The sequence below is a fragment of the Gorilla gorilla genome, chromosome 21 (genome assembly GCF_029281585.2).
Source record: "Gorilla gorilla gorilla isolate KB3781 chromosome 21, NHGRI_mGorGor1-v2.1_pri, whole genome shotgun sequence".
NCBI classification, from domain to species: Eukaryota; Metazoa; Chordata; class Mammalia; order Primates; family Hominidae; genus Gorilla; species Gorilla gorilla.
Window position 1 is genome coordinate 37,211,503 of NC_073245.2, and position 27,425 is coordinate 37,238,927.

Below are 27,425 nucleotides of genomic sequence, written 5' to 3' on the forward strand. Positions count from 1 at the left end.
CGTTCCACTCACAGAGTTTAACCTTTCTTTTCATAGAGCGGTTTGGAAACACTCTGTTTGTAAAGTCTGCAAGTGGATATTTGGACCTCTTTGTGGATTTCGTTGTAAACGGGATTTCTGCACCTAATGCTAGACAGAAGAATTCTCAGTAACTTCTTTGGGCTGCGTGTGTTCAACTCACAGAGTTGAACCTTCCTTTAGACAGAGCAGATTTGAGACCCTCCTTTTGTGGAATTTCCAAGTGGAGATTTCAAGCGCTTTGGGGCCAACGGTAGAAAAGGAAATATCTTCATATAAAAACTAGAGAGAATCATTCTCAGCAACCACTTTGGGATGTGTGCGTTCCACTCACAGAGTTTAACCTTTCTTCTCATAGAGCACTTTGGAAACACTCTGTTTGTAAAGTCTGCAAGTGGATACTTGGACCTCTTTGAGGATTTCGTTGGAAACGGGATTTCGGCATCTAACGCTAAACAGAAGAATTCTCAGTAACTTCTTTAGGCTGCGTGTGTTCAACTCACAGAGTTGAACCTTCCTTTAGACAGAGCAGATTTGAAACCCTCTTTTTGTGGAATTTGGAAGTGGAGATTTCATGCGATTTGGCGCCAACGGTAGAAAAGGAAATATCTTCATATAAAAACGAGAGAGAATCATTCTCAGCAACCACTTTGGGATGTGTGCGCTCCATTCACAGGGTTTAACCTTTCTTTCCATAGAGCGGTTTGGAAACACTCTGTTTGTAAAGTCTGCAAGTGGATATTTGGACCTCTTTGAGGATTTCGTTGGAAACGGGAATTCTGCATCTAACGCTAGACAGAAGAATTCTCAGTAACTTCTTTGGGCTGCGTGTGTTCAACTCACAGAGTTGAACCTTCCTTTAGACAGAGCAGATTTGAAAACCTCGTTTTGTGGAATTTGCAATTGGAGATTTCAAGCGCTTTAGGGCCAACGGTAGAAAAGGAAATATCTTCGTATAAAAACTAGAGAGAATAATTCTCAACAACCACTTTGGGATGTGTGCGTTCCACTCACAGAGTTTAACCTTTCTTTTCATAGAGCAGTTTGAAAACACTCTGTTTGTAAAGTCTGCAAGTGGACATTTGGACCTCTTTGAGGATTTCGTTGGAAACGGGATTTCGGCATCTAACGCTAGACAGAAGAATTCTCAGTAACTTCTTTAGGCTGCGTGTGCTCAACTCACAGAGTTGAACCTTCCTGTAGACAGAGCAGATTTGAAACCCTCTTTTTGTGGAATTTGGAAGTGGAGATTTCATGCGCTTTGGCGCCAGCGGTAGAAAAGGAAATATCTTCGTATAAAAACTAGAGAGAATCATTCTCAGCAACCACTTTGGGATGTGTGCGCTCCATTCACAGGGTTTAACCTTTCTTTCCATAGAGCGGTTAGGAAACACTCTGTTTGTAAAGTCTGCAAGTGGATATTTGGACCTCTTTGAGGATTTCGTTGGAAACGGGAATTCTGCATCTAACGCTAGACAGAAGAATTCTCAGTAACTTCTTTGTGCGGCGTGTGTTCAACTCACAGAGTTGAACCTTCCTTTAGACAGAGCAGATTTGAAACCCTCATTTTGTGGAATTTGCAAGTGGAGATTTCAAGCGCTTTAGGGCCAACGGTAGAAAAGGAAATATCTTCGTATAAAAACTAGAGAGAATCATTCTCAGCAACCACTTTGGGATGTGTGCGTTCCACTCAGAGAGTGTAACCTTTCTTTTCATAGAGCAGTTTGGAAACACTCTGTTTGTAAAGTCTGCAAGTGGATATTTGGACCTCTTTGAGGATTTCGTTGGAAACGGGGTTTCGGCATCTAACGCTAGACAGAAGAATTCCCAGTAACTTCTTTGGGCTGCGTGTGTTCAACTCACAGAGTTGAAACTGCCTTTAGACAGAGCAGATTTGAAACCCTCTTTTTGTGGAATTTGCAAGTGGAGATTTCAAGCGCTTTGGGGCCAACGGTAGAAAAGGAAATATCTTCGTATAAAAACAAGAGAGAATCATTCTCGGCAACCACTTTGGGATGTGTGCGTTCCACTCACAGAGTTTAACCTTTCTTTTCATAGAGCGGTTTGGAAACACTCTGTTTGTAAAGTCTGCAAGTGGATATTTGGACCTCTTTGTGGATTTCGTTGTAAACGGGATTTCTGCACATAATGCTAGAGAGAAGAATTCTCAGTAACTTCTTTGGGCTGTGTGTGTTCAACTCACAGAGTTGAACCTTCCTTTAGACAGAGCAGATTTGAGACCATCCCTTTGTGGAATTTGCAAGTGGAGATTTCAAGCGCTTTGGGGCCAACGGTAGAAAAGGAAATATCTTCGTATAAAAACTAGAGAGAATCATTCTCAGCAACCACTTTGAGATATGTGCGTTCCACTCACAGAGTTTAACCTTTCTTTTCATAGAGCGGTTTGGAAACACTCTCTTTGGAAAGTCTGCAAGTGGATATGTGGACCACTTTGAGGATTTCGTTGGAAAGGGGATTTCTGCATCTAACGCTAGACAGAAGAATTCTCAGTAACTTCTTTGGTCTGTGTGTGTTCAACTCACAGAGTTGAACCTTCCTTTAGACAGAGCAGATTTGAGACCCTCCTTTTCTGGAATTTGCAAGTGGAGATTTCAAGCGCTTTGAGGCCAACGGTTGAAAAGGAAATATCTTCGTATAAAAACTAGAGAGAATCATTCTCAGCAACCACTTTGGGATGTGTGCGTTCCACTCACAGAGTTTAACCTTTCTTTTCATAGAGCGGTTTGGAAACACTCTGTTTGTAAAGTCTGCAAGTGGATATTTGGACCTCTTTGTGGATTTCGTTGTAAACGGGATTTCTGCACATAATGCTAGAGAGAAGAATTCTCAGTAACTTCTTTGGGCTGTGTGTGTTCAACTCACAGAGTTGAACCTTCCTTTAGACAGAGCAGATTTGAGACCATCCTTTTGTGGAATTTGCAAGTGGAGATTTCAAGCGCTTTGGGGCCAACGGTAGAAAAGGAAATATCTTCGTATAAAAACTAGAGAGAATCATTCTCAGCAACCACTTTGAGATATGTGCGTTCCACTCACAGAGTTTAACCTTTCTTTTCATAGAGCGGTTTGGAAACACTCTCTTTGGAAAGTCTGCAAGTGGATATGTGGACCACTTTGAGGATTTCGTTGGAAAGGGGATTTCTGCATCTAACGCTAGACAGAAGAATTCTCAGTAACTTCTTTGGTCTGTGTGTGTTCAACTCACAGAGTTGAACCTTCCTTTAGACAGAGCAGATTTGAAAACCTCGTTTTGTGGAATTTGCAATTGGAGATTTCAAGCGCTTTAGGGCCAACGGTAGAAAAGGAAATATCTTCGTATAAAAACAAGAGAGAATAATTCTCAGCAACCACTTTGGGATGTGTGCGTTCCACTCACAGAGTTTAACCTTTCTTTTCATAGAGCAGTTTGAAAACACTCTGTTTGTAAAGTCTGCAAGTGGACATTTGGACCTCTTTGAGGATTTCGTTGGAAACGGGATTTCGGCATCTAACGCTAGACAGAAGAATTCTCAGTAACTTCTTTAGGCTGCGTGTGCTCAACTCACAGAGTTGAACCTTCCTGTAGACAGAGCAGATTTGAAACCCTCTTTTTGTGGAATTTGGAAGTGGAGATTTCATGCGCTTTGGCGCCAGCGGTAGAAAAGGAAATATCTTCGTATAAAAACTAGAGAGAATCATTCTCAGCAACCACTTTGGGATGTGTGCGCTCCATTCACAGGGTTTAACCTTTCTTTCCATAGAGCGGTTAGGAAACACTCTGTTTGTAAAGTCTGCAAGTGGATATTTGGACCTCTTTGAGGATTTCGTTGGAAACGGGAATTCTGCATCTAACGCTAGACATAAGAATTCTCAGTAACTTCTTTGTGCGGCGTGTGTTCAACTCACAGAGTTGAACCTTCCTTTAGACAGAGCAGATTTGAAACCCTCATTTTGTGGAATTTGCAAGTGGAGATTTCAAGCGCTTTAGGGCCAACGGTAGAAAAGGAAATATCTTCGTATAAAAACTAGAGAGAATCATTCTCAGCAACCACTTTGGGATGTGTGCGTTCCACTCAGAGAGTGTAACCTTTCTTTTCATAGAGCAGTTTGAAAACACTCTGTTTGTAAAGTCTGCAAGTGGATACTTGGACCTCTTTGAGGATTTCGTTGGAAACGGGGTTTCGGCATCTAACGCTAGACAGAAGAATTCTCAGTAACTTCTTTGGGCTGCGTGTGTTCAACTCACAGAGTTGAACCTGCCTTTAGACAGAGCAGATTTGAAACCCTCTTTTTGTGGAATTTGCAAGTGGAGATTTCAAGCGCTTTGTGGCCAACGGTAGAAAAGGAAACATCTTCGTATAAAAACAAGAGAGAATCATTCTCAGCAACCACTTTGGGATGTGTGCGTTCCACTCACAGAGTTTAACCTTTCTTTTCATAGAGCACTTTGGAAACACTCTGTTTGTAAAGTCTGCAAGTGGATATTTGGACCTCTTTGAGGATTTCGTTGTAAACGGGATTTCTGCACCTAATGCTAGACAGAAGAATTCTCAGTAACTTCTTTGGGCTGCATGTGTTCAACTCACAGAGTTGAACCTGCCTTTAGACAGAGCAGATTTGAAACCCTCTTTTTGTGGAATTTGCAAGTGGAGATTTCAAGCGCTTTGTGGCCAACGGTAGAAAAGGAAATATCTTCGTATAAAAACAAGAGAGAATCATTCTCGGCAACCACTTTGGGATGTGTGCGTTCCACTCACAGAGTTTAACCTTTCTTTTCATAGAGCACTTTGGAAACACTCTGTTTGTAAAGTCTGCCAGTGGATACTTGGACCTCTTTGAGGATTTCGTTGGAAACGGGATTTCTGCATCTAACGCTAGACAGAAGAATTCTCAGTAACTTCTTTGGGCTGCGTGTGTTCAACTCACAGAGTTGAACCTTCTTTTAGACAGAGCCGATTAGAAACCCTCTTTTTGTGGAATTTGCAAGTGGAGATTTCAAGCGCTTTGGGGCCAACGGTAGAAAAGGACATATCTTCGTATAAAAACTAGAGAGAATCATTCTCAGCAACCACTTTGGGATGTGTGCGTTCCACTCTCAGAGTTTAACCTTTCTTTTCATACAGCAGTTTGAAAACACTCTGTTTGTAAAGTCTGCAAGTGGATATTTGGACCTCTTTGAGGATTTCGTTGGAAACGGGGTTTCGGCATCTAACGCTAGACAGAAGAATTCTCAGTAACTTCTTTGGGCTGCGTGTGTTCAACTCACAGAGTTGAACCTGCCTTTAGACAGAGCAGATTTGAAACCCTCTTTTTGTGGAATTTGCAAGTGGAGATTTCAAGCGCTTTGTGGCCAACGGTAGAAAAGGAAATATCTTCGTATAAAAAGAAGAGAGAATCATTCTCGGCAACCACTTTGGGATGTGTGCGTTCCACTCACAGAGTTTAACCTTTCTTTTCATAGAGCGGTTTGGAAACACTCTGTTTGTAAAGTCTGCAAGTGGATATTTGGACCTCTTTGTGGATTTCGTTGTAATCGGGATTTCTGCACCTAATGCTAGACAGAAGAATTCTCAGTAACTTCTTTGGGCTGCGTGTGTTCAACTCACAGAGTTGAACCTTCCTTTAGACAGAGCAGATTTGAAAACCTCGTTTTGTGGAATTTGCAATTGGAGATTTCAAGCCCTTTCGGGCCAACCGTAGAAAAGGAAATATCTTCGTATAAAAACTAGAGAGAATAATTCTCAGCAACCACTTTGGGATGTGTGCGTTCCACTCACAGAGTTTAACCTTTCTTTTCATAGAGCAGTTTGAAAACACTCTGTTTGTAAAGTCTGCAAGTGGACATTTGGACCTCTTTGAAGATTTCGTTGGAAACGGGATTTCGGCATCTAACGCTAGACAGAAGAATTCTCAGTAACTTCTTTAGGCTGCGTGTGCTCAACTCACAGAGTTGAACCTTCCTGTAGACAGAGCAGATTTGAAACCCTCTTTTTGTGGAATTTGGAAGTGGAGATTTCATGCGCTTTGGCGCCAGCGGTAGAAAAGGACATATCTTCGTATAAAAACTAGAGAGAATCATTCTCAGCAACCACTTTGGGATGTGTGCGTTCCACTCACAGGGTTTAACCTTTCTTTCCATAGAGCGGTTAGGAAACACTCTGTTTGTAAAGTCTGCAAGTGGATATTTGGACCTCTTTGAGGATTTCGTTGGAAACGGGAATTCTGCATCTAACGCTAGACAGAAGAATTCTCAGTAACTTCTTTGTGCTGCGTGTGTTCAACTCACAGAGTTGAACCTTCCTTTAGACAGAGCAGATTTGAAACCCTCATTTTGTGGAATTTGCAAGTGGAGATTTCAAGCGCTTTAGGGCCAACGGTAGAAAAGGAAATATCTTCGTATAAAAACTAGAGAGAATCATTCTCAGCAACCACTTTCGGATGTGTGCGTTCCACTCAGAGAGTTTAACCTTTCTTTTCATAGAGCAGTTTGAAAACACTCTGTTTGTAAAGTCTGCAAGTGGATATTTGGACCTCTTTGAGGATTTCGTTGGAAACGGGGTTTCGGCATCTAACGCTAGACAGAAGAATTCTCAGTAACTTCTTTGGGCTGTGTGTGTTCAACTCACACAGTTGAACCTTCCTTTAGACAGAGCCGATATGAAACCCTCTTTTTGTGGAATTTGCAAGTGGAGATTTCAAGTGCTTTGGGGCCAACGGTAGAAAAGGACATATCTTCGTATAAAAACTAGAGAGAATCATTCTCAGCAACCACTTTGGGATGTGTGCGTTCCACTCACAGAGTTTAACCTTTCTTTTCATAGAGCAGTTTGAAAACACTCTGTTTGTAAAGTCTGCAAGTGGATATTTGGACCTCTTTGAGGCTTTTGGTGGAAACGGGATTTCGGCATCTAACGCTAGACAGAAGAATTCTCAGTAACTTCTCTGGGCTGTGTGTGTTCAACTCACAGAGTTGAACCTGCCTTTAGACAGAGCAGATATGAAACCCTCTTTTTGTGGAATTTGCAAGTGGAGATTTCAAGCGCTTTGGGGCCAACGGAAGAAAAGGAAATATCTTCGTATAAAAAGAAGAGAGAATCATTCTCAGCAACCACTTTGGGATGTGTGCGTTCCACTCACAGAGTTTCACCTTTCTTTTCGTAGAGCACTTTGGAAACACTCTGTTTGTAAAGTCTGCAAGTGGATACTTGGACCTCTTTGAGGATTTCGTTGGAAACGGGATTTTGGCATCTAACGCTAAACAGAAGAATTCTCAGTAACTTCTTTAGGCTGCGTGTGTTCAACTCACAGAGTTGAACCTTCCTTTAGACAGAGCAGATTTGAAACCCTCTTTTTGTGGAATTTGGAAGTGGAGATTTCATGCGATTTGGCGCCAACGGTAGAAAAGGAAATATCTTCGTATAAAAACTAGAGATAATCATTCTCAGCAACCACTTTGGGATGTGTGCACTCCATTCACAGGGTTTAACCTTTCTTTCCATAGAGCGGTTTGGAAGCACTCTGTTTGTAAAGTCTGGAAGAGGATATTTGGACCTCCTTGAGGATTTCGTTGGAAACGGGAATTCTGCATCTAACGCTAGACAGAAGAATTCTCAGTAACTTCTTTGGGCTGCGTGTGTTCAACTCACAGAGTTGAACATTCCTTTAGACAGAGCAGATTTGAAAACCTCGTTTTGTGGAATTTGCAACTGGAGGTTTCAAGCGCTTTAGGGCCAACAGTAGAAAAGGAAATATCTTCGTATAAAAACCAAAGAGAATCATTCTCAGCAACCACTTTGGGATGTGTGCGTTCCACTCACAGAGTTTAACGTTTCTTTTCATAGAGCAGTTTGAAAACACTCTGTTTGTAATGTCTGCAAGTGGATATTTGGACCTCTTTGAGGATTTCGTTGGAAACAGGATTTCGACATCTAAAACTAGACAGAAGAATTCTCAGTAACTTCTTTGGGCTGCGTGTGTTCAACTCACAGAGTTGAACCTACCTTTAGACAGAGCAGATTGGAGACCCTCCTTTTCTGGAATTTGCAGGTGGAGATTTCAAGCGCTTTAGGGCCAACGGTTGAAAAGGAAATATCTTCGTATAAAAACTAGAGAGAATCATTCTCAGCAACCACTTTGGGATGTGTGCGTTCCACTCACAGAGTTTAACCTTTCTTTTCATAGAGCACTTTGGAAACACTCTGCTTGTAAAGTCTGCAAGTGGATACTTGGACCTCTTTGAGGATTTCGCTGGAAACGGGATTTCTGCATCTAACGCTACACAGAAGAATTCTCAGTAACTTCTTTGGGCTGCGTGTGTTCAACTCACAGAGTTGAACCTTCCTTTAGACAGAGCAGATTTGAAAACTTCATTTTGTGGAATTTGCAATTGGAGATTTCAAGCGCTTTAGGGCCAACGGTTGAAAAGGAAATATCTTCGTATAAAAACTAGGGAGAATCATTCTCAGCAACCACTTTGGGATGTGTGCGTTCCACTCACAGTGTTTAACCTTTCTTTTCATAGAGCAGTTTGGAAACACTCTGTTTGTAAAGTCTGCAAGTGGATATTTGGACCTCTTTGAGGATTTCGTTGGAAACAGGATTTCGACATCTAACGCTAGACAGAAGAATTCTCAGTAACTTCTTTGGGCTGCGTGTGTTCAACTCACAGAGTTGAACCTGCCTTTAGACAGAGCAGATTTGAGACCCTCCTTTTCTGGAATTTGCAAGTGGAGATTTCAAGCGCTTTGGGGCCAACGGAAGAAAAGGAAATATCTTCGTATAAAAACTAGAGAGAATCATTCTCAGCAACCACTTTGGGATGTGTGCGTTCCACTCACAGAGTTTAACCTTTCTTTTCATAGAGCACTTTGGAAACACTCTGTTTGTAAAGTCTGCCAGTGGATACTTGGACCTCTTTGAGGATTTCGTTGGAAACGGGATTTCTGCATCTAACGCTAGACAGAAGAATTCTCAGTAACTTCTTTGGGCTACGTGTGTTCAACTCACAGAGTTGAACCTGCCTTTAGACACAGCAGATTTGAAACCCTCTTTTTGTGGAATTTGCAAGAGATGATTTCAAGCGCTTTGTGGCCATCGGTAGAAAAGGAAATATCTTCGTATAAAAACAAGAGAGAATCATTCTCGGAAACCACTTTGGGATGTGTGCGTTCCACTCACAGAGTTTAACCTTTCTTTTCATAGAGCGGTTTGGAAACACTCTGTTTGTAAAGTCTGCAAGTGGATATTTGGACCTCTTTGTCGATTTCGTTGTAAACGGGATTTCTGCACATAATGCTAGAGAGAAGAATTCTCAGTAACTTCTTTGGGCTGCGTGTGTTCAACTCACCGAGTTGAACCTTCCTTTAGACAGATCAGATTTGAGACCATCCTTTTGTGGATTTTGCAAGTGGAGATTTCAAGCTCTTTGGGGCCAACGGTAGAAAAGGAAATATCTTCGTATAAAAACTAGAGAGAATAATTCTCAGCAACCACTTTGGGATGTGTGCGTTCCACTCACAGAGTTTAACCTTTCTTTTCATAGAGCGGGTTGGAAACACTCTGTTTGGAAAGTCTGCAAGTGGATATGTGGACCTCTTTGAGGATTTCGTTTTAAAGGGGATTTCTGCATCTTACACTAGACAGAAGAATTCTCAGTAACTTCTTTGGGCTGTATGTGTTCAACTCACACAGTTGAACCTTCCTTTAGACAGAGCAGATTTGAGACTCTCCTTTTCTGGAATTTGCATGTGGAGATTTCAAGCGCTTTGGGGCCAACGGTTGAAAAGGAAATATCTTCATATAAAAACTAGAGAGAATCATTCTCAGCAACCACTTTGGGATGTGTGCGTTCCACTCACAGAGTTTAACCTTTCTTTTCATAGAGCACTTTGGAAACACTCTGTTTGTAAAGTGTGCAGGTGGATATTTGGACCTCTTTGAGCATTTCGTTGGAAACGGGATTTCGGCATCTAACGCTAGACAGAAGAATTCTCAGTAACTTCTTTAGGCTGCGTGTGTTCAACTCACAGAGTTAAACCTTCCTTTAGACAGAGCAGATTTGAAACCCTCTTTTTGTGGAATTTGGAAGTGGAGATTTCATGCGATTTGGCGCCAACGGTAGAAAAGGAAATATCTTCGTATAAAAACTAGAGATAATCATTCTCAGCAACCACTTGGGGATGTGTGCGCTCCATTCACAGGGTTTAACCTTTCTTTCCATAGAGCGGTTTGGAAACACTCTGTTTGTAAAGTCTGCAAGTGGATATTTGGACCTCTTTGAGGATTTCGTTGGAAACGGGAATTCTGCATCTAACGCTAGACAGAAGAATTCTCAGTAACTTCTTTGGGCTGCGTGTGTTCAACTCACAGAGTTGAACCTTCCTTTAGACAGAGCAGATTTGAAAACCTAGTTTTGTGGAATTTGCAATTGGAGATTTCAAGCGCTTTAGGGCCAACAGTAGAAAAGGAAATATCTTCGTATAAAAACTAGAGAGAATCATTCTCAGCAAGCACTTTGGGATGTGTGCGTTCCACTCACAGAGTTTAACCTTTCTTTTCATAGAGCAGTTTGAAAACACTCTGTTTGTAAAGTCTGCAAGTGGATATTTGGACCTCTTTGAGGATTTCGTTGGAAACTGGATTTCGACATCTAAAGCTAGACAGAAGAATTCTCAGTAACTTCTTTGGGCTGCGTGTGTTCAACTCACAGAGTTGAACCTGCCTTTAGACAGAGCAGATTTGAGACCCTCCTTTTCTGGAATTTACAAGTGGAGATTTCAAGCGCTTTGGGGCCAACGGTTGAAAAGGAAATATCTTCGTATAAAAACTAGAGAGAATCATTCTCAGCAACCACTTTGGGATGTGTGCGTTCCACTCACAGAGTTTAACCTTTCTTTTCATAGAGCACTTTGGAAACACTCTGTTTGTAAAGTCTGCCAGTGTATACTTGGACCTCTTTGAGGATTTCGTTGGAAACGGGATTTCTGCATCTAACGCTAGACAGAAGAATTCTCAGTAACTTCTTTGGGCTGCGTGTGTTCAACTCACAGAGTTGAACCTGCCTTTAGACAGAGCAGATTTGAAACCCTCTTTTTGTGGAATTTGCAAGAGATGATTTCAAGCGCATTGTGGCCAACGGTAGAAAAGGGAATATCTTCGTATAAAAACAAGAGAGAATCATTCTCAGAAACCACTTTGGGATGTGTGCGTTCCACTCACAGAGTTTAACCTTTCTTTTCATAGAGCGGTTTGGAAACACTCTGTTTGTAAAGTCTGCAAGTGGATATTTGGACCTCTTTTTGGATTTCGTTGTAAACGGGATTTCTGCACATAATGCTAGAGAGAAGAATTCTCAGTAACTTCTTTGGGCTGCGTGTGTTCAACTCACAGAGTTGAACCTTCCTTTAGACAGATCAGATTTGAGACCATCCTTTTGTGGATTTTGCAAGTGGAGATTTCAAGCGCTTTGGGGCCAACGGTAGAAAAGGAAATATCTTCGTATAAAAACTAGAGAGAATCATTCTCAGCAACCACTTTGGGATGTGTGCGTTCCACTCACAGAGTTTAACCTTTCTTTTCATAGAGCACTTTGAAAACACTCTGTTTGTAAAGTCTGCAAGTGGATACTTGGACCTCTTTGAGGATTTTGTTGGAAACGGGATTTCTGCATCTAACGCTAGACAGAAGAATTCTCAGTAACTTCCTTGGGCTGCGTGTGTTCAACTCACAGAGTTGAACCTTCCTTTAGACAGAGCCGATTTGAAACCCTCTTTTTGTGGAATTTGCAAGTGGAGATTTCAAGCGCTTTGGGGCCAACGGTAGAAAAGGTCATATCTTCATATAAAAACTAGAGAGAATAATTCTCAGCAACCACTTTGGGATGTGTGCGTTCCTCTCACAGAGTTTAACCTTTCTTTTCATAGAGCAGTTTGAAAACACTCTGTTTGTAAAGTCTGCAGGTGGATATTTGGACCTCTTTGAGGATTTCGTTGGAAACGGGATTTCGGCATCTAACGCTAGACAGAAGAATTCTCAGTAACTTCTTTGGGCTGCATGTGGTCAACTCACAGAGTTGAACCTTCCTTTAGACAGAGCAGATTTGAAACCCTCCTTTTCTGGAATTTGCAAGTGGAGATTTCAAGAGCTTTGGGGCCAACGGTAGAAAAGGACATATCTTCGTATAAAAACTAGAGAGAATCATTCTCAGCAACCACTTTGGGATGTGTGCGTTCCACTCACAGAGTTTAACCTTTCTTTTCATAGAGCAGTTTGAAAACACTCTGTTTGTAAAGTCTGCAAGTGGATATTTGGACCTCTTTGAGGATTTCGTTGGAAACAGGATTTCGACATCTAAAGTTAGACAGAATAATTCTCAGTAACTTCTTTGGGCTGCGTGTGTTCAACTCACAGAGTTGAATCTGCCTTTAGACAGAGCAGATTTGAGACCCTCCTTTTGTGGAATTTGCAAGTGGAGATTTCAAGCGCTTTGGGGCCAACGGTAGAAAAGGAAATATCTTCGTATAAAAACTAGAGAGAATCATTCTCAGCAACCACTTTGGGATGTGTGCGGTCCACTCACAGAGTTTAACCTTTCTTTTCATAGAGCGGTTTGGAAACACTCTGTTTGGAAAGTCTGCAAGTAGATATGTGGACCTCTTTGAGGATTTCGTTGGAAAGGGGATTTCTGAATCTAACACTAGACAGAAGGATTCTCAGTAACTTCTTTGGGCTGTATGTGTTCAACTCACACAGTTGAACCTTCCTTTAGACAGAGCAGATTTGAGACCCTCCTTTTCTGGAATTTGCAAGTGGAGATTTCAAGCGCTTTGGGGCCAACGGTTGAAAAGGAAATATCTTCATATAAAAACTAGAGAGAATCATTCTCAGCAACCACTTTGGGATGTGTGCGTTCCACTCACAGAGTTTAACCTTTCTTTTCATAGAGCACTTTGGAAACACTCTGTTTGTAAAGTCTGCAAGTGGATACTTGGACCTCTTTGTGGATTTTGTTGGAAACGGGATTTCTGCATCTAACGCTACACAGAAGAATTCTCAGTAACTTCTTTGGGCTGCATGTGTTCAACTCACAGAGTTGAACCTTCCTTTAGACAGAGCAGATTTGAAACCCTCCTTTTGTGGAATTTGCAAGTGGAGATTTCAAGCGCATTGGGGCCAACGGTAGAAAAGGACATATCTTCGTATAAAAACTAGAGGGAATCATTCTCAGCAACCACTTTGGGATGTGTGTGTTCCACTCAAAGAGTTTAACCTTTCTTTTCATAGAGCAGTTTCAAAACACTCTGTTTGTAAAGTCTGCAAGTGGATATTTGGGCCTCTTTTAGGATTTCGTTGGAAACGGGATTTCGGCATCTAACGCTAGACAGAAGAATTCTCAGTAACTTCCTTGGGCTGCGTGTGTTCAACTCACAGAGTTGAACCTTCCTTTAGACAGAGCCGATTTGAAACCCTCTTTTTGTGGAATTTGCAAGTGGAGATTTCAAGCGCTTTGGGGCCAACGGTAGAAAAGGACATATCTTCGTATAAAAACTAGAGAGAATAATTCTCAGCAACCACTTTGGGATGTGTGCGTTCCACTCACAGAGTTTAACCTTTCTTTTCATAGAGCAGTTTGAAAACACTCTGTTTGTAAAGTCTGCAGGTGGATATTTGGACCTCTTTGAGGATTTCGTTGGAAACGGGATTTCGGCATCTAACGCTAGACAGAAGAATTCTCAGTAACTTCTTTGGGCTGCATGTGGTCAACTCACAGAGTTGAACCTTCCTTTAGACAGAGCAGATTTGAAACCCTCCTTTTCTGGAATTTGCAAGTGGAGATTTCAAGCGCTTTGGGGCCAACGGTAGAAAAGGACATATCTTCGTATAAAAACTAGAGAGAATCATTCTCAGCAACCACTTTGGGATGTGTGTGTTCCACTCACAGTGTTTAACCTTTCTTTTCATAGAGCAGTTTGAAAACACTCTGTTTGTAAAGTCTGCAAGTGGATATTTGGGCCTCTTTGAGGATTTCGTTGGAAACGGGATTTCGGCATCTAACGCTAGACAGAAGAATTCTCAGTAACTTCTCTGGGCTGTGTGTGTTCAACTCACAGAGTTGAACCTGCCTTTAGACAGAGCAGATATGAAACCCTCTTTTTGTGGAATTTGCAAGTGGAGATTTCAAGCGCTTTGGGGCCAACGGAAGAAAAGGAAATATCTTCGTATAAAAACAAGAGGGAATCATTCTCGGAAACCACTTTGGGATGTGAGCGTTCCACTCACAGAGTTTAACCTTTCTTTTCATAGAGCAGTTTGGAAACACTCTGTTTGTAAAGTCTGCAAGTGGATACTTGGACCTCTTTGAGGATTTCTTTGGAAACGGGATTTCTGCATCTAACGCTATTCAGAAGAATTCTCAGTAACTTCTTTGGGCTGCGTGTGTTCAACTCACAGAGTTGAACCTTCCTTTAGACAGAGCCGATTTGAAACCCTCTTTTTGTGGAATTTGCAAGTGGAGATTTCAAGCGCTTTGGGGCCAACGGTAGAAAAGACATATCTTTGTATAAAAACTAGAGAGAATCATTCTCAGCAACCACTTTGGGATGTGTGCGTTCCACTCACAGAGTTTAACCTTTCTTTTCATAGAGCAGTTTGAAAACACTCTGTTTGTAAAGTCTGCAAGTGGATATTTGGACCTCTTTGAGGATTTCGTTGGAAACAGGATTTCGACATCTAAAGTTAGACAGAATAATTCTCAGTAACTTCTTTGGGCTGCGTGTGTTCAACTCACAGAGTTGAACCTGCCTTTAGACAGAGCAGATTTGAGACCCTCCTTTTGTGGAATTTGCAAGTGGAGATTTCAAGCGCTTTGGGGCCAACGGTAGAAAAGGAAATATCTTCGTATAAAAACTAGAGAGAATCATTCTCAGCAACCACTTTGGGATGTGTGCGGTCCACTCACAGAGTTTAACCTTTCTTTTCATAGAGCGGTTTGGAAACACTCTGTTTGGAAAGTCTGCAAGTAGATATGTGGACCTCTTTGAGGATTTCGTTGGAAAGGGGATTTCTGAATCTAACACTAGACAGAAGGATTCTCAGTAACTTCTTTGGGCTGTATGTGTTCAACTCACACAGTTGAACCTTCCTTTAGACAGAGCAGATTTGAGACCCTCCTTTTCTGGAATTTGCAAGTGGAGATTTCAAGCGCTTTGGGGCCAACGGTTGAAAAGGAAATATCTTCATATAAAAACTAGAGAGAATCATTCTCAGCAACCACTTTGGGATGTGTGCGTTCCACTCACAGAGTTTAACCTTTCTTTTCATAGAGCACTTTGGAAACACTCTGTTTGTAAAGTCTGCAAGTGGATACTTGGACCTCTTTGTGGATTTTGTTGGAAACGGGATTTCTGCATCTAACGCTACACAGAAGAATTCTCAGTAACTCCTTTGGGCTGCATGTGTTCAACTCACAGAGTTGAACCTTCCTTTAGACAGAGCAGATTTGAAACCCTCCTTTTGTGGAATTTGCAAGTGGAGATTTCAAGCGCATTGGGGCCAACGGTAGAAAAGGACATATCTTCGTATAAAAACTAGAGGGAATCATTCTCAGCAACCACTTTGGGATGTGTGTGTTCCACTCAAAGAGTTTAACCTTTCTTTTCATAGAGCAGTTTCAAAACACTCTGTTTGTAAAGTCTGCAAGTGGATATTTGGGCCTCTTTTAGGATTTCGTTGGAAACGGGATTTCGGCATCTAACGCTAGACAGAAGAATTCTCAGTAACTTCTCTGGGCTGTGTGTGTTCAACTCACAGAGTTGAACCTGCCTTTAGACAGAGCAGATATGAAACCCTCTTTTTGTGGAATTTGCAAGTGGAGATTTCAAGCGCTTTGGGGCAAACGGAAGAAAAGGAAATATCTTCGTATAAAAACAAGAGAGAATCATTCTCGGAAACCACTTTGGGATGTGTGCGTTCCACTCACAGAGTTTAACCTTTCTTTTCATAGAGCGGTTTGGAAACACTCTGTTTGTAAAGTCTGCAAGTGTATATTTGGACCTCTTTGAGGATTTCATTGTAAACGGGATTTCTGCACCTAATGCTAGACAGAAGAATTCTCAGTAACTTCGTTGGGCTGCGTGTGTTCAACTCACAGGGTTGAACCTTCCTTTAGACAGAGGAGTTTTGAAACCCTCCTTTTGTGGAATTTGCAAGTGGAGATTTCAAGCGCTTTGGGGCCAACGGTAGAAAAGGAAATATCTTCGTATAAAAACTAGAGGGAATCATTCTCAGCAACCACTTTGGGATGTGTGCGTTCCACTCACAGAGTTTAACCTTTCTTTTCATAGAGCACTTTGGAAACACTCTGTTTGTAAAGTCTGGAAGTGGATATTTGGACCTCTTTGAGGATTTCGTTGGAAACGGGAATTCTGCATCTAACGCTAGACAGAAGAATTCTCAGTAACTTCTTTGGGCTGCGTGTGTTCAACTCACAGAGTTGAACCTTCCTTTAGAAAGAGCAGATTTGAAAACCTCGTTTTGTCTAATTTGCAATTGGAGATTTCAAGCGCTTTAGGGCCAACAGTAGAAAAGGAAATATCTTCGTATAAAAACTAGAGAGAATCATTCTCAGCAACCACTTTGGGATGTGTGCGTTCCACTCACAGAGTTTAACCTCTCTTTTCATAGAGCACTTCGGAAACAATCTGTTTGTAAAGTCTGCAAGTGGATACTTGGACCTCTTTGAGGATTTCGTTGGAAACGGGATTTCTGCATCTAACGCTACACAGAAGTATTCTCAGTAACTTCTTTGGGCTGCGTGTGTTCAACTCAGAGAGTTGAACCTTCCTTAAGGCAGAGCAGATTTGAGACCCTCCTTTTGTGGAATTTGCAAGTGGAGATTTCAAGCGCTTTGGGGCCAACGGTAGAAAAGGAAATATCTTCGTATAAAAACTAGAGGGAATCATTCTCAGCAACCACTTTGGGATGTGTGCGTTCCACTCACAGAGTTTAACCTTTCTTTTCATAGAGCGGTTTGGAAACACTCTGTTTGGAAAGTCTGCAAGTGGATATGTGGACCTCTTTGAGGATTTCGTTGGAAAGGGGATTTCTGCATCTAACACTAGACAGCAGGATTCTCAGTAAGTTCTTTGGGCTGTATGTGTTCAACTCACACAGTTGAACCTTCCTTTAGACAGAGCAGATTTGAGACCCTCCTTTTCTGGAATTTGAAAGTGGAGATTTCAAGCGCTTTGGGGCCAACGGTTGAAAAGGAAATATCTTCATATAAAAACTAGAGAGAATCATTCTCAGCAACCACTTTGGGATGTGTGCGTTCCACTCACAGAGTTTAACCTTTCTTTTCATAGAGCACTTTGGAAACACTCTTATTTGTAAAGTCTGCAAGTGGATACTTGGACCTCTTTGTGGATTTTGTTGGAAACGGGATTTCTGCATCTAACGCTACACAGAAGAATTCTCAGTAACTTCTTTGGGCTGCATGTGTTCAACTCACAGAGTTGAACCTTCCTTTAGACAGAGGAGTTTTGAAACCCTCCTTTTGTGGAATTTGCAAGTGGAGATTTCAAGCGCTTTGGGGCCAACGGTAGAAAAGGAAATATCTTCGTATAAAAACTAGAGGGAATCATTCTCAGCAACCACTTTGGGATGTGTGTGTTCCACTCAAAGAGTTTAACCTTTCTTTTCATAGAGCAGTTTGAAAACACTCTGTTTGTAAAGTCTGCAAGTGGATATTTGGGCCTCTTTGAGGATTTCGTTGGAAACGGGATTTCGGCATCTAACGCTAGACAGAAGAATTCTCAGTAACTTCTCTGGGCTGTGTGTGTTCAACTCACAGAGTTCAACCTGCCTTTAGACAGAGCAGATATGAAACCCTCTTTTTGTGGAATTTGCAAGTGGAGATTTCAAGCGCTTTGGGGCCAACGGAAGAAAAGGAAATATCTTCGTATAAAAACAAGAGAGAATCATTCTCGGAAACCACTTTGGGATGTGTGCGTTCCACTCACAGAGTTTAACCTTTCTTTTCATAGAGCGGTTTGGAAACACTCTGTTTGTAAAGTCTGCAAGTGTATATTTGGACCTCTTTGAGGATTTCATTGTAAACGGGATTTCTGCACCTAATGCTAGACAGAAGAATTCTCAGTAACTTCTTTGGGCTGCGTGTGTTCAACTCACAGGGTTGAACCTTCCTTTAGACAGAGCAGATTTGAGACCCTCCTTTTGTGGAATTTCCAAGTGGAGATTTCAAGCGCTTTGGGGCCAATGGTAGAAAAGGAAATATCTTCATATAAAAACAAGAGAGAATCATTCTCAGCAACCACTTTGGGATGTGTGCGTTCCACTCACAGAGTTTAACCTTTCTTTTCATAGAGCACTTTGGAAACACTCTGTTTGTAAAGTCTGCAAGTGGATACTTGGACCTCCTTGAGGATTTCGTTGGAAACGGGATTTAGGCATCTAACGCTAAACAGAAGAATTCTCAGTAACTTTTTAGGCTGCGTGTGTTCAACTCACAGAGTTGAACCTTCCTTTAGACAGAGCAGATTTGAAACCCTCTTTTTGTGGAATTTGGAAGTGGAGATTTCATGCGATTTGGCGCCAACGGTAGAAAAGGAAATATCTTCGTATAGAAACTAGAGATAATCATTCTCAGCAACCACTTTGGGATGTGTGCGCTCCATTCACAGGGTTTAACCTTTCTTTCCATAGAGCGGTTTGGAAACACTCTGTTTGTAAAGTCTGGAAGTGGATATTTGGACCTCTTTGAGGATTTCGTTGGAAACGGGAATTCTGCATCTAACGCTAGACAGAAGAATTCTCAGTAACTTCTTTGGGCTGCGTGTGTTCAACTCACAGAGCTGAACCTTCCTTTAGAAAGAGCAGATTTGAAAACCTCGTTTTGTGGAATTTGCAATTGGAGATTTCAAGCGCTTTAGGGCCAACAGTAGAAAAGGAACCATCTTCGTATAAAAACTAGAGAGAATCATTCTCAGCAACCACTTTGGGATGTGTGCGTTCCACTCACAGAGTTTAACCTCTCTTTTCATAGAGCACTTCGGAAACAATCTGTTTGTAAAGTCTGCAAGTGGATACTTGGACCTCTTTGAGGATTTCGTTGGAAACGGGATTTCTGCATCTAACGCTACACAGAAGAATTCTCAGTAACTTCTTTGGGCTGCGTGTGTTCAACTCACAGAGTTGAACCTTCCTTTAGACAGAGCCAATTTGAAACCCTCTTTTTGTGGAATTTGCAAGTGGAGATTTCAAGCGCTTTGGGGCCAACGGTAGAAAAGGACATATCTTCTTATAAAAACTAGAGAGAATCATTCTCAGCAACCACTTTCAGATGTGTGCGTTCCACTCACAGAGTTTAACCTTTCTTTTCATAGAGCGGTTTGGAAACACTCTTTTTGTAAAGTCTGCAAGTGGATATTAGGACCTATTTGAGGATTTCGTTGTAAACGGGATTTCTGCACCTAATGCTAGACAGAAGAATTCTCAGTAACTTCTTTGGGCTGCGTGTGTTCAACTCAGAGAGTTGAACCTTCCTTAAGGCAGAGCAGATTTGAGACCCTCCTTTTGTGGAATTTGCAAGTGGAGATTTCAAGCGCTTTGGGGCCAACGGTAGAAAAGGAAATATCTTCGTATAAAAACTAGAGAGAATCATTCTCAGCAACCACTTTGGGATGTGTGCGTTCCACTCACAGAGTTTAACCTTTCTTTTCATAGAGCGGTTTGGAAACACTCTGTTTGGAAAGTCTGCAAGTGGATTTGTGGACCTCTTTGAGGATTTCGTTGGAAAGGGGATTTCTGCATCTAACACAAGACAGAAGGATTCTCAGTAACTTCTTTGGGCTGTATGTGTTCAACTCACACAGTTGAACCTTCCTTTAGACAGAGCAGATTTGAGACCCTCCTTTTCTGGAATTTGCAAGTGGAGATTTCAAGCGCTTTGGGGCCAACGGTTGAAAAGGAAATATCTTCATATAAAAACTAGAGAGAATCATTCTCAGCAACCACTTTGGGATGTGTGCGTTCCACTCACAGAGTTTAACCTTTCTTTTCATAGAGCACTTTGGAAACACTCTGTTTGTAAAGTCTACAAGTGGATACTTGGACCTCTTTGTGGATTTTGTTGGAAACGGGATTTCTGCATCTAACGCTAGACAGAAGAATTCTCAGTAACTTCTTTGGGCTGCATGTGTTCAACTCACAGAGTTGAACCTTCCTTTAGAGAGAGCCGATTTGAAACCCTCCTTTTGTGGAATTTGCAAGTGGAGATTTCAAGCGCTTTGGGGCCAACGGTAGAAAAGGACATATGTTCGTATAAAAACTAGAGAGAATCATTCTCAGCAACCACTTTGGGATGTGTGTGTTCCACTCACAGAGTTTAACCTTTCTTTTCATAGAGCCGTTTGAAAACACTCTGTTTGTAAAGTCTGCAAGTGGATATTTGGGCCTCTTTGAGGATTTCGTTAGAAACGGGATTTCGGCATCTAACGCTAGACAGAAGAATTCTCAGTAACTTCTCTGGGCTGTGTGTGTTCAACTCACAGAGTTGAACCTGCCTTTAGACAGAGCAGATATGAAACCCTCTTTTTTTGGAATTTGCAAGTGGAGATTTGAAGCGCTTTGTGGCCAACGAAGGAAAAGGAAATATCTTCGTATAAAGACAAGAGAGAATCATTCTCGGAAACCACTTTGGGATGTGTGCGTTCCACTCAAAGAGTTTAACCTTTCTTTTCATAGAGCGGTTTGGAAACACTCTGTTTGTAAAGTCTGCAAGTGGATATTTGGACCTCTTTGAGGATTTTGCTGTAAACGGTATTTCTGCACCTAATGCTAGACAGAAGAATTCTCAGTAACTTCTTTGGGCTGCGTGTGTTCAACTCACAGAGTTGAACCTTCCTTTAGACAGAGCAGATTTGAGACCCTCTTTTTGTGGAATTTCCAAGTGGAGATTTCAAGCGCTTTGGGGCCAACTGTAGAAAAGGAAATATCTTCATATAAAAACTAGAGAGAATCATTCTCAGCAACCACTTTGGGATGTGTGCGTTCCACTCACAGAGTTTAACCTTTCTTTTCATAGAGCACTTTGGAAACACTCTGTTTGTAAAGTCTGCAAGTGGATACTTGGACCTCTTTGAGGATTTCGTTGGAAACGGGATTTCGGCATATAATGCTAAACAGAAGAATTCTCAGTAACTTCTTTAGGCTGCGTGTGTTCCACTCACAGAGTTGAACCTTCCTTTAGACAGAGCAGATTTGAAACCCTCTTTTTGTGGAATTTGGAAGTGGAGATTTAATGCGCTTTGGCGCCAACGGTAGAAAAGGAAATATCTTCGTATAAAAACTAGAGAGAATCGTTTTCAGCAACCACTTTGGGATGTGTGCACTCCATTCACAGGGTTTAACCTTTCTTTCCATAGAGCGGTTTGGAAACACTCTGTTTGTAAAGTCTGCAAGTGGATATTTGGACCTCTTTGAGGATTTCGTTGGAAACGGGAATTCTGAATCTAACGCTACACCTAAGAATTCTCAGTAACTTCTTTGGGCTGCGTGTGTTCAACTCACAGAGTTGAACCTTCCTTTAGACAGAGCAGATTTGAAAACCTCATTTTGTGGAATTTGCAATTGGAGATTTCAAGCGCTTTAGGGCCAACGGTAGAAAAGGAAATATCTTCGTATAAAAACTAGAGAGAATCATTCTCAGCAACCACTTTGGGATGTGTGCGTTCCACTCACAGAGTTTAACCTTCCTTTTCATAGAGCAGTTTGAAAACACTCTGTTTGTAAAGTCTGCAAGTGGATATTTGGACCTCTTTGAGGATTTCGTTGGAAACAGGATTTCGACATCTAAAGCTAGACAGAAGAATTCTCAGTAACTTCTTTGGGCTGCGTGTGTTCAACTCACAGAGTTGAACCTGCCTTTAGACAGAGCAGATTTGAGACCCTCCTTTTCTGGAATTTGCAAGTGGAGATTTCAAGCGCTTTGGGGCCAACGGTTGAAAAGGAAATATCTTCGTATAAAAACTAGACAGAATCATTCTCAGCAACCACTTTGGGATGTGTGCGTTCCACTCACAGAGTTTAACTTTTCTTTTCATAGAGCACTTTGGAAACACTCTGTTTGTAAAGTCTGCAAGTGGATATTTGGACCTCTTTGAGGATTTCTTTGGAAACGGGATTTCTGCATCTAACGCTACACAGAAGAATTCTCAGTAACTTCTTTGGGCTGCGTGTGTTCAACTCACAGAGTTGAACCTTCCTTTAGACAGAGCCGATTTGAAACCCTCTTTTTGTGGAATTTGCAAGTGGAGATTTCAAGCGCTTTGGGGCCAACGGTAGAAAAGGAAATAGCTTCGAATAAAAACTAGAGAGAAGCATTCTCAGCAACCACTTTGGGATGTGTGCGTTCCACTCACAGAGTTTAACCTTTCTTTTCATAGAGCACTTTGAAAACACTCTGCTTGTAAAGTCTGCAAGTGGATATTTGGACCTCTTTGAGGATTTCATTGGAAACGGGTTTTCGGCATCTAACCCTAGACAGAAGAATTCTCCGTAACTTCTTTGGGCTGCGTGTGTTCAACTCACGGAGTTGAACCTGCTTTTACACAGAGCAGATTTGAAACCTTCTATTTGTGGAATTTGCAAGTGGGGATTTCAAGGGCTTTGGGGCCAACAGAAGAAAAGGAAATATCTTCGTATAAAAACAAGAGAGAATCATTCTCGGCAACCTCTTTGGGATGTGTGCATTCCACTCACAGAGTTTAACCTTTCTTTTAATAGAGCAGTTTGAAAACACTCTGTTTGTAATGTCTGCCAGTGGATATTTGGACCTTTTTGAGGATTTCGTTGGAAACGGGATTTCGGCATCTAACGCTAGACAGAAGAATTCTCAGTAACTTCTTGGGGCTGCGTGTGTTCAACTCACAGAGTTGAACCTGCCTTTAGACAGAGCAGATTTGAAACCCTCTTTTTGTGGAATTTGCAAGTGGAGATTTCAAGCGCTTTGCGGCCAACGGAAGAAAAGGAAATATCTTCGTATAAAAACAAGAGAGAATCATTCTCGGCAACCACTTTGGGATGTGTGCGTTCCACTCACAGAGTTTAACCTTTCTTTTCATAGAGCGGTTTGGAAACACTCTGTTTGTAAAGTCTGCAAGTGGATATTTGGACCTCTTTGAGGATTTCGTTGTAAACGGGATTTCTGCACCTAATGCTAGACAGAAGAATTCTCAGTAACTTCTTTGGGCTGCGTGTGTTCAACTCACGGTGTTGAACCTGCCTTTACACAGAGCATATTTGAAACCCTCTTTTTGTGGAATTTGCACGTGGAGATTTCAAGCACTTTGGGGCCAATATAAGAAAAGGAAATATCTTCGTATAAAAACTAGAGAGAATCATTCTCAGCAACCACTTTGGGATGTGTGCGCTCCATTCACAGGGTTTAACCTTTCTTTTCATAGAGCGGTTTGGAAACACTCTGTTTGTAAAGTCTGCAAGTGGATATTTGGACCTCTTTGAGGATTTCGTTGGAAGCGGGATTTCTGCATCGATCGCTAGACAGAAGAATTCTCAGTAACTTCTTTGGGCTGCGTGTGTTCAACTCACAGAGTTGAACCTTCCTTTAGACAGAGCATATTTGAAACCCACTATTTGTGGAATTTGCAAGTGGAGATTTCAAGCAATTTGGCGCCAACGGTAGAAAAGGAAATATCTTCGTATAAAAACAAGAGAGAATCATTCTCAGCAACCACTTTGGGATGTTTGCGTTCCACCCACAGAGTTTAACCTTTCTTTTCATAGAGCACTTTGGAAACACTCTGTTTGTAAAGTCTGTAAGTGGATACTTGGACCTCTTTGAGGATTTCGATGGAAACGGGATTTCGGCATCTAACGCTAGACAGAAGAATTCTCAGTAACTTCTTTGGGCTGCATGTGTTCAACTCACAGAATTGAACCTGCCTTTAGACAGAGCAGATTTGAAACCCTCTTTTTGTGGAATTTGCAAGTGGAGATTTCAAGCGCTTTCGGGCCAACGGTAGAAAAGGAGATATCTTCGTATAAAAACAAGAGAGAATCATTCTCGGCAACCACTTTGGGATGTGTGCGTTCCACTCACAGAGTTTAACCTTTCTTTTGATAGAGCGGTTTGGAAACACTCTGTTTGTAAAGTCTGCAAGTGGATATTTGGACCTCTTTGAGGATTTCGTTGGAAACGTGATTTCTGCACCTAATCCTAGACAGAAGAATTCTCAGTAACTTCTCTGGGCTGCGTGTGTTCAACTCACAGAGTTGAACCTTCCTTTAGACAGAGCAGATTTGAAACCCTCTTTTTGTGGAATTTGCAAGTGGAGATTTCAAGCGCTTTGGGGCCCATAGTAGAAAAGGAAATATCTTCGTATAAAAACTGGAGAGAATCATTCTCAGCAACCACTTTGGGATGTGTGCGTTCCACTCACAGAGTTTAACCTTTCTTTTCATAGAGCCGTTTGAAAACACTCTGTTTGTAAAGTCTGCAAGTGGATATTTGGGCCTCTTTGAGGATTTCGTTAGAAACGGGATTTCGGCATCTAACGCTAGACAGAAGAATTCTCAGTAACTTCTCTGGGCTGTGTGTGTTCAACTCACAGAGTTGAACCTGCCTTTAGACAGAGCAGATATGAAACCCTCTTTTTTTGGAATTTGCAAGTGGAGATTTGAAGCGCTTTGTGGCCAACGAAAGAAAAGGAAATATCTTCGTATAAAGACAAGAGAGAATCATTCTCGGAAACCACTTTGGGATGTGTGCGTTCCACTCAAAGAGTTTAACCTTTCTTTTCATAGAGCGGTTTGGAAACACTCTGTTTGTAAAGTCTGCAAGTGGATATTTGGACCTCTTTGAGGATTTTGCTGTAAACGGTATTTCTGCACCTAATGCTAGACAGAAGAATTCTCAGTAACTTCTTTGGGCTGCGTGTGTTCAACTCACAGAGTTGAACCTTCCTTTAGACAGAGCAGATTTGAGACCCTCTTTTTGTGGAATTTCCAAGTGGAGATTTCAAGCGCTTTGGGGCCAACTGTAGAAAAGGAAATATCTTCATATAAAAACTAGAGAGAATCATTCTCAGCAACCACTTTGGGATGTGTGCGTTCCACTCACAGAGTTTAACCTTTCTTTTCATAGAGCACTTTGGAAACACTCTGTTTGTAAAGTCTGCAAGTGGATACTTGGACCTCTTTGAGGATTTCGTTGGAAACGGGATTTCGGCATATAATGCTAAACAGAAGAATTCTCAGTAACTTCTTTAGGCTGCGTGTGTTCCACTCACAGAGTTGAACCTTCCTTTAGACAGAGCAGATTTGAAACCCTCTTTTTGTGGAATTTGGAAGTGGAGATTTAATGCGCTTTGGCGCCAACGGTAGAAAAGGAAATATCTTCGTATAAAAACTAGAGAGAATCGTTTTCAGCAACCACTTTGGGATGTGTGCACTCCATTCACAGGGTTTAACCTTTCTTTCCATAGAGCGGTTTGGAAACACTCTGTTTGTAAAGTCTGCAAGTGGATATTTGGACCTCTTTGAGGATTTCGTTGGAAACGGGAATTCTGAATCTAACGCTACACCTAAGAATTCTCAGTAACTTCTTTGGGCTGCGTGTGTTCAACTCACAGAGTTGAACCTTCCTTTAGACAGAGCAGATTTGAAAACCTCATTTTGTGGAATTTGCAATTGGAGATTTCAAGCGCTTTAGGGCCAACGGTAGAAAAGGAAATATCTTCGTATAAAAACTAGAGAGAATCATTCTCAGCAACCACTTTGGGATGTGTGCGTTCCACTCACAGAGTTTAACCTTCCTTTTCATAGAGCAGTTTGAAAACACTCTGTTTGTAAAGTCTGCAAGTGGATATTTGGACCTCTTTGAGGATTTCGTTGGAAACAGGATTTCGACATCTAAAGCTAGACAGAAGAATTCTCAGTAACTTCTTTGGGCTGCGTGTGTTCAACTCACAGAGTTGAACCTGCCTTTAGACAGAGCAGATTTGAGACCCTCCTTTTCTGGAATTTGCAAGTGGAGATTTCAAGCGCTTTGGGGCCAACGGTTGAAAAGGAAATATCTTCGTATAAAAACTAGACAGAATCATTCTCAGCAACCACTTTGGGATGTGTGCGTTCCACTCACAGAGTTTAACTTTTCTTTTCATAGAGCACTTTGGAAACACTCTGTTTGTAAAGTCTGCAAGTGGATATTTGGACCTCTTTGAGGATTTCTTTGGAAACGGGATTTCTGCATCTAACGCTACACAGAAGAATTCTCAGTAACTTCTTTGGGCTGAGTGTGTTCAACTCACAGAGTTGAACCTTCCTTTAGACAGAGCCGATTTGAAACCCTCTTTTTGTGGAATTTGCAAGTGGAGATTTCAAGCGCTTTGGGGCCAACGGTAGAAAAGGAAATAGCTTCGAATAAAAACTAGAGAGAAGCATTCTCAGCAACCACTTTGGGATGTGTGCGTTCCACTCACAGAGTTTAACCTTTCTTTTCATAGAGCACTTTGAAAACACTCTGCTTGTAAAGTCTGCAAGTGGATATTTGGACCTCTTTGAGGATTTCATTGGAAACGGGTTTTCGGCATCTAACCCTAGACAGAAGAATTCTCCGTAACTTCTTTGGGCTGCGTGTGTTCAACTCACGGAGTTGAACCTGCTTTTACACAGAGCAGATTTGAAACCTTCTATTTGTGGAATTTGCAAGTGGGGATTTCAAGGGCTTTGGGGCCAACAGAAGAAAAGGAAATATCTTCGTATAAAAACAAGAGAGAATCATTCTCGGCAACCTCTTTGGGATGTGTGCATTCCACTCACAGAGTTTAACCTTTCTTTTAATAGAGCAGTTTGAAAACACTCTGTTTGTAATGTCTGCCAGTGGATATTTGGACCTTTTTGAGGATTTCGTTGGAAACGGGATTTCGGCATCTAACGCTAGACAGAAGAATTCTCAGTAACTTCTTGGGGCTGCGTGTGTTCAACTCACAGAGTTGAACCTGCCTTTAGACAGAGCAGATTTGAAACCCTCTTTTTGTGGAATTTGCAAGTGGAGATTTCAAGCGCTTTGCGGCCAACGGAAGAAAAGGAAATATCTTCGTATAAAAACAAGAGAGAATCATTCTCGGCAACCACTTTGGGATGTGTGCGTTCCACTCACAGAGTTTAACCTTTCTTTTCATAGAGCGGTTTGGAAACACTCTGTTTGTAAAGTCTGCAAGTGGATATTTGGACCTCTTTGAGGATTTCGTTGTAAACGGGATTTCTGCACCTAATGCTAGACAGAAGAATTCTCAGTAACTTCTTTGGGCTGCGTGTGTTCAACTCACGGTGTTGAACCTGCCTTTAGACAGAGCATATTTGAAACCCTCTTT